The sequence below is a fragment of the Arachis ipaensis genome, chromosome B09, assembly GCF_000816755.2.
Source record: "Arachis ipaensis cultivar K30076 chromosome B09, Araip1.1, whole genome shotgun sequence".
NCBI lineage: Eukaryota > Viridiplantae > Streptophyta > Magnoliopsida > Fabales > Fabaceae > Arachis > Arachis ipaensis.
In genome coordinates this window covers 100,550,527-100,559,746 of record NC_029793.2, presented here as the reverse complement: position 1 = coordinate 100,559,746, position 9,220 = coordinate 100,550,527, and the positions used below count along the sequence as shown (strand labels likewise).

General features: G+C 38.0%; 1 pseudogene; it reads right to left on the bottom strand.

Annotated features, from left to right (window-relative positions):
* LOC107615696 lies at positions 4,951-8,010 on the bottom strand (annotated as a pseudogene).

Below are 9,220 nucleotides of genomic sequence, written 5' to 3'. Positions count from 1 at the left end.
AGCATAACACATGGATGAAGATGATCAAGCAACACAATGTATTCGGATAAATGCACATCATCCATCAAGAAATTGCTTAGTCAAGGTTAAATAATTTAAATCACATGGTGGCCAAAACATGCAATTCAAAAGATTTAGAGTGCTTTGAAGGCAATATCAAATGTACTAGGTATGTACAAATATCAAGCATGAGCGAGTCAAACTAAGCAACAAAATATAACCTCAACAAATAATTCCAACAATAAACATTAATAACATCAAGAAACAGCAAATCAAATCAATAATCCAAAACTTATCACCAAAAATAGAAAATTACATAGAAAATTACACTAACTAACTAACTAACTAACTAAAGGGGATGATGGTGGATGGTGAATGGTGGTTGAATGAGGGAAAGAAAAGAAGAGAAGAGAAAAGAAGAAAAGAAATGGATAAAAGAGAAGTTAAGAAGTGTGTGTGAATAGGGGTGCCCACGCGTACGTATGGGCTGGGAGAATGGAATGCAACGCGTGTGCGTCTGGAAGACGTACTTGGAAATGGGGAAAATAGAAGGTGACGCACACACGTGGGAAGAATTTGCGCTAGATGCACAGTTCGCACACTCTTCTCGCACAACTCTTTGTCTGGACCATGCGATGGCACAGTCTATGCACGATCCTAGCACTCAAAATCTTGGGGTCACGTGTACGCGTGGGTCATGCGTACACGTGACAGGGTGCTCTGTTTTTCAAAATTTGTTAAGTTCTAGCACCAAACCAAGCATTCCAAACATCCAAACAGTCATCTAAACACCACCAAAACTTATTCAAGACACTAGACTACCAAATAAACTCAACAAAGCAAACTAAACATGAAATTAAACTTATTTACCAATATATATAAAAGAGAAGTGAAAAGATGTTATCATGGTGGGGTGTCTCCCACCTAGCACTTTTAGTTAAAGTCCTTAAGTTAGACATTTGGGAAGTCCCTTGTCATGGTGGCTTGTGCTTGTATTCATCCTTGAACTCCCACCAATGCTTGGACTTCCAATAAGCTCTAACATTCCAAATCAATTGCTTCAAGCCTTGATGGAGTTCTACACAAGCTTTGAGCTCCCAAAATTAATCCACATGATGTATATCGGGATCCCAAATCTTGTTTCTACACCCGTCTTCAAATTGATCATCATTAATCCACTCGGGTGGCAAGTTCTTAGAATTTTCCTTTAGGCACCAAACTATCCTTTACCCATTCAATTTAGCATGACTCCAACCTTTGCAATTCAACTTTGACCTCTCAACCACAATAAACCTTGAATGGTATTTCCAACCACTAACCATCTTCCTTTTGCTCTTAAAGCCATAAAGAGCTCTAAGTTGCCCATCCGTCTCAAGCAAACCATATTCAAGCGGGAAAGTAAAGCTTAAGGATAAGAATTTTACCCACTTGAATGTTGTGTTGGATGGTGATTTAGGGAGGTTTTTTCCAATGGTCTTGCAAGCTCCACTCCTTTGTGCTCTTCTTGATTTACCTCCAACTCTTGGCAAGTTTCTTCAAATTCAACCTCTTTCTCACTATTTACCAAGGGTCTTGAAGGTTGTGCACCTTCTTCTTTGACCTCTATTTCAAGTCCAATGGGAGAGGATTCAATTGTAGATAAAACTCATCAATGGTTGAATCCATTTCTTGATCAATTTTTCCAAATTCTTCAATCATGATATGCTTTGGAGGTTGTACACTAGCCTCCTCAACATCAATATCAAGCTTCTTGGAGTAATGCTCTACAACTATAGATTTCCATGGAGGTTCAGCATCTCCTAAGTCTTTAACCACTTCTTCCTCTTCAACAATTACAGCTTCCTCTACTTGTTCCAATACAAAATTCCACTCCTTATTCTCTACCGGAGTTTTTAGTCTCTCTTTCATACTCCGCTCTACATTTGATTCTCCACATGTGACCATGGGAGTACTTTGATTGCTTAAGCATTGGGAGGCTAAGTTGTTTACTACCTCAGTCAAGGTAGCCATGAATTCTAGTTCCCTCCTTTGAGATTCATGTTGCTCTTGAAGCAATGAAGTGAGAGAATCATCCATGAGTGTTTGAGGTGGATAGGAGAGTTCATTATTTGGGAGAAATGGTTCATAATAGGAAGGTAGTTCTTCTTGATAAGGATATGGAGATGGTGTATATTGAGCTGGTGGTTCTTGGGAGTATTGATATTGGAATTATGGTGGTTCTAGGTATGGTTCATATGGTTGTTGGTATGGTGGACATGGGTTAGGACCATATGGAGGTGAATGGTGGTATGAGACTTGTGAGTATGGTGGTTAAAGGCTTTATTGAGGAGGGGGTTCATAGACATATGGTAGTGGTTGTTGATAACCATAAAGAGGTCCACCATAACCATTGGATTGGTATGCATCATGGAATGGCTCATTCTCATAGTACATTGGAGGAAGTTGTTGCTATGAAGGTTGATCATATGCATGAGGCTCCTCCCACCTTTGATTGTTCCATCCTTGATGCATATTCTCATTGTAATTCCCATTTCCTACAACATAGTTAGGACCAAACTCATAACCAAAGTGGTGAGAATTCATAGTAGCAAGAGAAAACAAAAGCAAAAGCTAACAAGAAACAAGAAAAACAAAATTCTACAACTAGCAAAAACTAACAAAGAAGCTAAAACAAATTATTCACAATATTAACATATACACAATAACTAATAACAAGGCACACATATTCAACTCCCCGACAACGGCACCAAAAACTTGACGTAGGAAAATCGTCGGTTAGGAATTTTCATAAAAATAATCATGTTGCGGGTATAGATCCAAACCAACAGACAGCCCTCAATCAAAGTTTAATTTGTTTGTCACTTAAGCAAACCCAATAAAAACCGAGAGTATTTAAACCTCGGGTCATCTCTCAAGGAATTGCAGGGAAGTGTGCATGTTATTGGCTATGAGAAAGTATTTTTGAGGTTTTGATAATGATGAACAAGAAATGTAAATGACAAGGAAACAAAGCTAACAACTAAGAAAGGTCTTGGCAAGGAGTGAGAATTGAAATTCCTATCCTCATTATCATCCTCAATTGTGATAGTAATTGTCTTTTGCTCTCACTTAGTCAACCTTTAACAATTGAAGGAAAGTCAAGTGAGTAAAATTGACTCTAAAGTCTAATCCACAAGTCCTAATCAAAGATTAGCTTTAGTGGAATTCAAGCCAACTAGCAATCCTCAATCACCAATCAACAAACAAGTTTGACAACTCAAGAGTCTCCAATCACTCAACCAAAGCCAAAAGTACAAAATTCTACTCTAAAATCCAACTAACAATTTTATCAAACACTTGGAAGGCACAAAATAAAATTAACATGAAATAGTAAATCTACAACTACCCAATCCAAGGAAATAATAACAACTCAAATAAACATCAATAACATAAAAACATCAAGATTGGATTAATGGAAATTAAAATCAACAAGAGGGCATGAACATAAGAGTGACAAGATAAAGGAAATGACAAGTAAAACTAAGAAGGCAAATATGTAGCAACAAGAAATTGTAAAGGAAACTAAATCAAAGCAACAATTAAACCTAAATCTAAGAGAAATCTAACCTAATTCTACCCTAATTCTAGAGAGAAGAGAAAGTTTTTCTCTCTAGAATATAACCTAAAGCATGTTTCTAACCTATCCTAATTGGTCCCCCTTGTTCCATCTTGAATTCTACCTCTAATTCACAGCTTGCTCGCACGCGTTATGAGGCACCTAGCACTAAACGCCCAGGTCTGTGTTTAGCGCCGGCTTCACAGAATGGCTGCACACATTACAAAGCATCTAAGCACTAAATGTTAGATGCGGCGTTTGGCACCAGCTCAACAGATTCAGAATTCTTCTCTTTTCTTATACACAAACTCTCTCAAACTGATCCAAACTCACCTGAAATGATAAAAAAACCATATAGCGACTCAATGTAGCATCCAAATAGGCCTCAAATATTAAAATATTAATAAAATTCAATAAATACATATCTAAAATAATAAGAAAATAAAGAGAAGATGCTCACACATCACAACACCAAACATTAATTGTTGCTTGACCTCAAGCAACTAAAAACCATATAGAACTGAGAAGTGAAATTGCACAAGAATTGAGTTTTCACTTAAGCTCCTGTCCATTCACTGAGTGGGGTTGATGATACTGTGATCTTGAATAGTTTTGGCATCTCACTATCCTTTAAAGCTCAGAAATGTCAATGTCCTTCAAAACTAGAACTTGGATAATATTGTGAATTCTCTTTCTTTTTAACCATTTGATTAATCCTTGAACACATGTTTTTCTTATCTTTTCTTTGGTACTTTGCACCTTGAGCCTAGCCATGACTTCTAAATGTGGTTGTGACTTTGAGACTTGCTTGCCTTTCTTTGGAGCTTGTGGTTCATTGTCTTTCTTGTGATCCACCTTATCATTTTCCTCGATCTCTGCCTCTTCCTTGCTGGCATCCTTGTTGTCCTTTCCAAATGTTTTACCACTCCTATGTTGTATTGCCTTGCACTCCTCCTTTGGATTTGGAATGGTGTCACTTGGGAAGGCATTAATTGGCCTCTCAACAGGTTGCTTGGATAGTTACCCTATTTGTCTTTCAAGGTTTCTCATTGATGCTTCATAGTTCTTGCTTGCCATCTCTTGGTTCTTCATGAGCTTTTCCATCATCATCTCTAGATTAGAGATTCTTTGAGACTCTTGATGTGGCTGGGGTTGTGGATGAGAGGTTGGTTGTTGATGGAAGTTAGTTGGGTTATTTGAAAGGTTATTTTTTAGGTAGAATGTGGATGTGGAAATATTATTTTGTGGTTTTCTGTAGGGATTGTTGTTAGTGGGGTGATGGTTTTGGTTGCTTGTGTTGTGAAAGTTATTGGGATTGGAGTTCTTCTGCCATTGGTTCTGATTGTCTCCCTACCTCAAGTTAAGATGGTTCTTCCATGAGAAATTGTATGTGTCCCCATGGAAATCATTGTGGGAAGAGTTTGTGTTATGCATATATTGGACTTGCTTAGGTTGCTGCTCATTGTTGTATGCCTCAAAGCTTTCTTCATTTTGACCCCATGTATTTTAAGCTTGGCTTGTTGTGCTGATTGTAGCCAATTGAAGTCCATCCATCCTTTTGCCATCATTTCCATCTGCTGCTGGATTTGTTGGTGCATTAGCTTGTTTTGGGCTAGGATTGCATCCACACCCTCAAGCTCATATACACCTCTCTTTGGAGTTGCTTGTCTCTCTGAGGAGTAGATGTACTGGTTGTTAGCTACCATGTCAATGAGATCATGTGCCTCCTCTAGAGTTTTCATCATTTGAAGTGACCCTCCTAAAGAATAATCCAGTGCCTTTCTTGCTTTCATAGAGAGACCTTCATAGAAGTTCTGAAGCTTCACCCATTCACTAAACATATCCGAAGGACATCTTCTGATCAGTGCCTTATACCTCTCCCAAGCTTCATATAAGGATTCTCCCTCCAATTGTCTGAAGGTTTGTACTTCAGTTTTGAGCTTGATAATTCTCTGAGGGGGGTAGAACTTGGCCAAGAATTTGTTAACCAAGTCATCCCAATTTGTGATTCTCTCCTTTAGGAAAGTTTCTAACCACTGAGTTGCTTTATCCCTTAGAGAAAAGGAAATAGAAGTAGCTAGTAGATATCTGGATGTACTCCATTGGTTTTAACAGTGTCACATATCCTTAGGAAAATGGATAACTATTGATTTGGGTCCTCCAAAGCACCTCCTCCAAACTGGCAGTTATTCTGAACAAAAGTAATGATCTGAGGTTTAAGCTCAAAATTGTTGGCATGAACATTCGGAGTGAGTATTGATAAACCATTATTTTATGACTTATATTGTGCATAATTGTGTGGTTTTATCAAGTCTTCACCCACTTATTCATATGATTAGCATGATATTACAAGTCCTTCCCAAAATTGTTCCATGGTTGAAAAATTGCTTCCTAAAGATCTTTTAATTGTATATTTTTATTCTCCTCTATACCGTTCGATGCCGTGATCTGTGTGTTAAGTGTTTCAGGCTTCATAGGGCAGGAATGGTTTAGAGAATGGAGAGGAAGCTGACAAAAAATGGAAGGGACACAAGAAATTGAGGAGATGACCAGCGAGAAGCGAGGCAGACGCATGGCTCACGCGACCGCGCGAAATGGAGGAAATGGCAATGACGCGCTCGCGTGCCTGATGCAAACACGTGAATTGGAAGCCGCACGAGTGACGCAAATGCGTGGACGACGCGCACGCGTGGCAAGGAAAAAACGCTGGATGACGCGAACGCGTGGATGACGCGATCGCGTGGCGTGCGCGATCTGCAAAATTTGTAGAAATCGCTGGCGTGGATTCTGGGCCACATCTCAACCCAGTTTTTGGCCCAGAAACACAGATTAGAGCCAGGGAACATGCAGAGACCAAGAAGGACATTCATTCGGCATAAATTTTTAGTTTTAGATCTGACCTTACTCCTCCTCTAAGTTTTCTCTCCATACATTCATAGTTCTTAGGATCTCGTTTTTATTGCTTTTTAGATTAGGATATAGAGAAGAGCTATTACCTCCGCAAGACTTCATCTATCTAGTTTGTTTTCTCTACTTTTTACTTACTCTTTCATATCATTAATTTGTTCAGAGTTACCATTGGATTATTTTTAGAATTTATTAATACAAGAACTATTTTTATTTTTAATTGGTCTTTTTGATTATTATTTATCATGTCTTCCTTTATTTCCCTTTCTTATTTTGTGAAGTTTACATTCATGATGAGCGAGTAGTTCTCCAAGTTGATTGGGAGTTGATTGAAAGGAGAACCTTGAGTTAGAATGCTCAAGAGAAAAATTGTAATTGGGTTTATTGTTAGATGGCTCTCTAGTCACTGACACTAATCCTTCCTAAGGGAGAGGATTAGAACTTGTGAACTGACCCAGTGGATAAATCAGGAATACAGAAACAAAAACAGCAATTAGACCAGAGAATGCGATTGTATTATAAGGGCGCAATTGAACAGATCGAGCAAGTTCAAATTGACGTAACATGAAACTTATTAATGCGAAAGCACCGTGGGGAGCAACAAAAGTCCACAGACCACCTAATTGACACCAACGGGTAAAATCTCCTTGTGCTTCAGGACCCCATAGTAACAACAAAGAGTGTGCTAACTATTAGCAGGAGTAGAGACTGCAGCGGTTAAGAAGTTACAGCCTTCCAAATAGGAACTTGCCAATCCATGAGTATACCATGAAGTTACAAAGGTTGTACCTGTGAACCAACCCCCCAAAGCAAAATAGGCGCAAGGAAAGAGCAACAGACCGGACCAACCCACAAAAACGAAACGGTCCCTCCGTAACTAGTCATCCATAATATCAAATAAATCATTTTCATCTTTGGTAAATTTACCAAGAGCTATAGTCATAGTGATCCTCCTATTCAACTACTTCAACCATTTCCGAACACCTCCTAGCATTTTGGGGATGGGACCTTGGAGGCTTTTCTCATTTATATAATGATTTTTTTCTCGTAGATTTCCCTTCTTTTCTAATGCGTTTCGGATATAAAAATCATTTATTGCTCTATGGATACCTAGGTTAAATTGAATCCATGAACTCAATCCGGCTATTCCTTTTTTTATTCTTCCAAATCAAATCCCCTAAGTCATGAATGGTTAATTGTCTTATGACTCATAAATTTACTCATAAATCTGATAGAAATTTTTTTTTAACAACTTTTCAAGAGAAAAATGATACCTTTTCTCGTTCGCGCTACCAGCGGAGCCCGGGCACACTCCGTTCCTTTGATCAAAGAATAATATTCTTTGAATATTTTTGTGAAATTGAAAAAATAAATAAAAAAAATGTTTTCAAAATTCTTCTAATTTTTATGTCTAGGAAACTGGCTTATTTAGTACTTTCTATTTTTTATTACTTTTCTATTTGAATCTTATTTCAAGATTTTTTCTTTTAGTGTCATTTTTGTTCTATTTTCCTTTCTTTCAGTTAAAAAGAACTCCAAAGTCTACTTTTTTGTAGATCACATAGAAGTAGACTTCCAACTTACTTGACTTTCCTCTACCTAGTAAAGGATAACTAAGTAGAACAACCTTCAATTATCAATTGATCTTAGGAGAACTCCAACAAGGATAGAACTCCCAATTAATCCACTCCCGGTCAAGACCTTTATTTAAATTACATAAATTCTCTATTTTAATTTCTTTTTTATCAAACTCAAAACCAATTTGAAAACCCTCTGATTAATAAAATAGCATATCTTTCTGCAACTCATTGGGAGACGACCTGGGATTCATACTCCCAGTATTTTAATTCTAATTTTGTGACAACCCTTCTAAATTGATAAGCGGACTTTTGTTGGTTAAGAACTGTACTTGCAACGTATCTCTCATATTAATTTTTTAATCTGCCAATTTCCGCCTCGTCAATTTTTGGCGCCGTTGCCGGGGAGTTGCAATAGAGTGCTAATTTATTGATTGGAATTTATTTATTTGCATTTTATTTTATTTTGTTTTTGTTATCATGAGCTATATGTCTCTTCCATTAAATGACGCGTTCACTTCCTGATCCAAGCTTACCAGTATTTGATCCTGAGATTGAAAGAACTATTTCACATATAAGGAAAGCTCGGCATCGGTTAGTCCTTTCCGAGGACGAATCTGAAACGTCACTTAAGGAAGAAACAAGCTCCCTTCCTACTGATTCAATTGATTCACGTGCAGGTAACATGGTAGCACCTAGGAGAGTTACTATCCAGGAAGCTGGAGCCCCAGATTTCACACTGCAACTGTTTCAAGTGCATGACCCAGCGGTGGCTGTAGATTTTGAAATAAAGACTGCACTACTCAACTTGGTGCCCAAGTTTTATGGCTTACCTGCTCAAGAGCCTATCAAGCACCTTAGGGATTTCCAAACAACTTGTTCTACTATTAAGCGTGATGGTGCTGATGAAACTTCTATTCTGTTAAAAGCCTTCCCATTCTCTCTTGAGGAAAAGGCAAGAGAGTGGTACTACACTCAACCCGGAGCAACTATTTCTAGCTGGGATACGCTTAGAAGAGAATTTTTGGAGAAATTTTTTCCAGCCGAAGTTACCGATAAGCTGAGGAAAGACATCTCCATGATTTTTCAGGACGAATCCGAGACTCTCTACGAATACTAGGAGCGCTTCAATAATCTTTTA